The sequence below is a fragment of the Euprymna scolopes genome, chromosome 2 (assembly GCF_053919585.1).
Source record: "Euprymna scolopes isolate OS-2025 chromosome 2, ASM5391958v1, whole genome shotgun sequence".
In the NCBI taxonomy this organism is placed as follows: domain Eukaryota; kingdom Metazoa; phylum Mollusca; class Cephalopoda; order Sepiida; family Sepiolidae; genus Euprymna; species Euprymna scolopes.
Window position 1 is genome coordinate 188,629,244 of NC_136483.1, and position 5,608 is coordinate 188,634,851.

General features: G+C 25.6%; 1 pseudogene; it reads right to left on the reverse strand.

The window, feature by feature from the left end:
* Positions 1-1,098: 1,098 nt before the first annotated feature.
* On the reverse strand, positions 1,099-1,249 carry LOC145243133 (U2 spliceosomal RNA; annotated as a pseudogene).
* Positions 1,250-5,608: the final 4,359 nt, after the last annotated feature.

A 5,608-nucleotide genomic window follows, 5' to 3' on the forward strand; every position in this document is an offset into this window, starting at 1 on the left:
TCTAACCACACCTCTTCTGAATCGGCACTGTTTTCAGTCACGTGGCAAGAAGAAGACCATGACGACTGGAAGCAATGCCGAGATAAGCGGAGAGCACATACAGCACGTGAAAGCCCCAAATGGTCACCCATTTAGTACTGACCAGGCTCAACGTTGCTTAACTTAACTTCGGTGATCCAGTGGGAACCGGTGTGTCAATGTGATTATTCCGTATTCAAGGTGGTTACACCGTCCTTCGGAATAAATGCTTGATATTTCCAAATGGTCATCCAATCACTACTGGCCAGGGTCAAGTTGCTTAAGTTCGATGCCGCATAATTTTGTGATTATGTCGCAGGTCAGATAGATATAAAGATAGATAGATGAACACTCGCTTCACAGATTAATTCTTGTGAAATGCTAAACGCAAAGGATGAACGGTCTTTTTCGTCTGGTTGACCAGGGAAATAGTTTATGTGTCAATGGTTTCTGGACGGCGGGCTATTGAAAAGAACACATCTGCCTATCCCTTTATGATTTAGGCTAATACTAGGTTGAAAATAAACTCTTTTGTTGGTGGTGAAACGGTACGTAATTGACTGCCTTTTCACAATGACGAAATTCAGATGCAATTTTTTCATTCCTCGGTTGTTCATCCGCAAAACGTGTATGGGATTTGTGACCGTTGATGCAAAAGGTTTAGTTCGTCGGCAAACGTCCTCTAGGGATGCTCATATATTAACGATCACATATCTATCTTTTTCGCTCGACTGGGATTGAGAGGTTTTAAGGTATATGGTTGTACTTTTTATTCTTGAAAATAAAGGTGGGATCAGTAGCGAATCAGAAAACTTTTAAAACGCGAAGCGAAAAAAACAAAAAAAAAACAAAACCAAATCAGAAACCTTTTAACGTTTTATTTCTATTATCCTCATTTTTTAACTAAGAGAAGATGAGGATAATAGGCCGCAATAAATGAAAATTAATTTATTTTATTTAATTCTTTATGTTACACTTTACGCCAGCCATAAAAATCATGGTTTCTGTGGTTATTCAAATTATCATTTATTAGTGAAAATATTACACAATATCACACTTTTACGATATGCTTTTATATGTAGAGAGTATATTCAACCAATATAATTATATGTGAACACATAATATCTTTTGTTCTGTAATCGTACCTATTTACAATGCCTCCCCGATGGAAGTGCGGCATCTGAAGAACAGATACTAGACTTTGATCTTGACCAAAAGGCCAAGAAAAGGTTTTTCGATAATAATTCATAGCAAGATTCGACCATGGTTCTTTACAAAATCGCAATACCAAATTTTTTTATTCACTTTTTATCTGTAAGTCAGCGATTTATTTTTCATTTTTAACTTTTGTCCTAGCTACAAACAAATATCCCAAAAGAACGTTTTCTTTCTTTTTCTTAAAGCAAGTTATTAAAAAGATCCCTATACTATAATGGAACTATTATTATAATGGAATTATTATTATTATTATTATTATTATTATTATTATTATTATTATTATTAACAACAACAACACTACTACTACTACTACTACTACTAATAATAATAATAATAATAACAATAATAATAATAATAACAACAACAATACTACTACTACTAATAATAATAACAATAATAATAATAACAATACTACTACTACTACTACTACTAATAATAATAATAATAATAATGATAAAAAGAAGAAGAAGAAGAAGAAAATTGCGCCTTGTTGGAATAACTTACTCATTTCGCTTACACACACACACACACACACAATATATGATTTATATTTTAAATTTTTGCAGTAAAAATATAGAATGTTTAGCAAAAATGTATTATTCGAAGCAAGGAATACACGAACTATAAAGTTATTTCCTTAATCCATCCTTTCAACACACAAGAAGTCTTTTTCGACTGCTGAAGAGATGAATAATCTATGATATATTTGGTCCTATCAGAATTTTATTTTTTATCAGTAATATATGAGTTAACATTAGATATTTTTCGTTAACAAATAAGAAGTGCGCTCATTGTAACTCATTAAAAAAGGGGGTTTTATTAATCAAGAAATACATTTGTATATACAAAGATTCTTCGTGTTTGTCTTTGAATCGGAAATGATTGATTGTCTAATCGGCATGATTTCTGGTAGTCATGATCAATTCCATCATGTGTATTCCATCATATTAAAAGCTTTAAACTCATATTGCCGTTGTATTACTTTATGCTCATCATTGATTAAAATATATTTTTCGAAATTAATGCATTTCTTCAAATGAAAATTAAATTTCTGCTTAATTATACAAATTACTGGTCCTAAGCATAAAAATAATGAAGTCCGATATTTAAGAAATTTGCATAATTTTAATGTATTATCGACTTCCAGTGAAAAGTGAGTTTTGTATTCTGTTCGAGATTCAAGTGATAATGTCAAGGTTAAGCATTATTCTAATAACTGAAACTAGCAGGACCCGTGGAAATTCCACGGTAGTTAAAATCTTTTAAAACAGATCAATAAAAAATTCCTTATTGTTATATTACAAAAATGAACGTATGGAAGCTAGTAGAACAAATAAAGAACTTTAGTTAAAACTTTTATTGATGGCCAATGCGATCGTAACTGATGCTGTTGATATTGTCAGGAAGTGCTGGTGATGATTGAGGCGGTGACAGGGACGTTGATCAGTTGCTTGGAGTGAGAATAGTGGTAAGTCAGCAGGTTCTGGGGAGTCAGACTGTGAATTAAAAAAAAACTGTGTGACATTGTTGACATCGATTTTGTGAAAGTTCTGATGACCCCAAGTTGTTTAATATTTCATGACATTTTGGATTACATGTATAGGTAACGAATAGGTCTGGCTTTCATTATTTACAGAAAACTGCCATTGCATCTTGATACAGTTGTTGAAGATTCCTAGGACTTCCTGTAAATGAAGATAGTAGAATAACTGGTACACCAGAATCTCCATCTTCATTCCTTGCTAAATGATCCATTAAGCCAGAATATTGAGCAGCTCTTGGTTAACTTTGATAGCTTTTAATAAAGTTAAATAAGCAACCGTCAACTTTTACATATGCAATAGACTTTTCTATTTATTTTGAATTTTATTCAATGAAGATTTGGAAATTCACAAATATTTTTAAGTCGAATTATTGATATAGATTTCAATTAATGCATCACAACTTCTATATATAATATAAATAGAACACTTTGAATTTTCTGTACAAAAGTTTTTTCTATAAAAACATTGGAATCTGTTATAATATTCAGATTCTTGTGTATTACAGGCATATAAAATGAACTGTTTCTGTAAATCTTACGAAGTACAGTTAAATTTTGATTTTTCGATAATCAAAATGATGTGCGGTAGGTTGTACCTATCAAATTTATGTCAATGTTATATAATTAAGTAAAGTTAAACAAACTGTACACTACTTTTTCATCAAATTATGAATTTTAAATATAAGGAAAGCAATATAAAAAAAATTTTTTTCCAAAATCATATTTACATCCAAGTTAATTTTTAGATTCCATAGCTGTTCCTGATTGTTTTCATAACACTTCACGGTAAACAATATTCTTAGTATATGTTACACCACGCTTTCTGCCCTGATTATCATTTCTATGCAGTTGCATTACCTTAAATTTCACACTGTGCCACATACAGTTGACCATGAGAAAATACAGGTTGTTGAATTATGAATTGTAGAGATGGAAGTATTAATTTTAGTAAATTTCATATAAAATCTTGTTGGACTTATTAAAAATATTTATATTCATAAATAAAGCTAGGGTGGACAAACATCTAGAAATCAACCGGAGTCATATGTTCTACTCGGGCTTGTCCCTCAGCAAGAAACGTAAGACTGATAGTTCAAGTAAATGAATTACGTTACCCTCCTCCTCCATCATGTTGATATTGTTTTCTTCTTTTTTCTTCTCCTTCTTATTCTTCTATTTCTTCCTATTATTATTATTATTAGTAGTAGTAGTAGTAGTAGTAGTAGTAGTAGTAATAATAGTATTATTATCACCATTATTATTATTATTATTATTATTACTATTATTATTATTATTATCATCATAATTATTATTATTATCGCTATTATGATTATTATTATTATTATCATCATTATCATTATCATTATTATTATAATTATTATTATTATTATTATTATTATTATTTTTATAATTATAATTATAAGCACCATTATTATTAATACTATCACATTATTATTATTATTAGCATTATTATTATTATAACCATTATTATTATTATTATTATTATTATTATTATTATTATTATTATCACCAATATTATTATTATTATTATTATTATTATTATTATCATTATTATTTCTATTATTATTATTATTATTATTATTATTATTATTATTATAAGCACTATTATTATTAATACTATCACATTATTATTATTAGTATTATTATTATTATAACCATTATTATTATTATTTTTTTTATTATTATTATCACCATTATTATTAATATTATCACCATTATTATTATTATTATTATTATTATTTTTATTATCACCATTATTATTATTATTATTATTATTATTATTATTATTATTATTATTATTATTATTATTATCACCATTATTATTATTAATATTATCACCATTATTATTATTATTATTATTATTATCACAATTATTATTATCACAATTATTATTATCATTATTGTTATTATTATTATTTTTATTATCACCATTATTATTATTATTATTAATATTATCACCATTATTATTATTATTATCACATTATTATTATTATTATTATTATTATTATTATTATTATTATTATCACCATTATTATTATTATTATTATTATTATTATTATTATTATTATTATCACCATTATTATTATTAATATTATCACCATTATTATTATTATTATTGTTATTATTATTAATATTATCATCATCATCCTTATTATTATTATTATTATTAATATTATCATTATTAATATTATTATTATTAATATTATTATTATCATCACTATTCTTCTTCTTATTATTATAACTATTATTATTATCATTATTATTATTATTATCATCATTATTATTATTATCACCATTATTATTATTATTATTAATATTATCATTATTATTATTATTATTATTATTATTACTATTATAACTATTTTTATTATTATCATCATCATTATTATTATCATCATTATTATTATTATCACTATTATTATTATTATCATTATTATTATTATTACTATTATCGCTATTATTATTATTATTATTATTATTATTATTATTATTATTATTATTAAGCACACAAAAACAAGAATAAGAAAATTAGATAGGCGGTTTAGTAAAATAATTTTTTGAAGATGGAGACAAAATAAAGAAGAAAGAAAATTTAGATAATAGTTGTAATAATGTTATCATGAAGTTGTAATAATGTTATCATGAAGTTGTAATAATATTATCATGAAGTTGTAATAATATTATCATGAAGTTGTAATAATATTATTATGAAGTTGTAATAATATTATCATAAAGGTTTTACTTTTACTCGTTTTGTATCTTATTTTCCCGAGAAATGCCGGGTAGCCTTGCTAGGAATTTATAAAG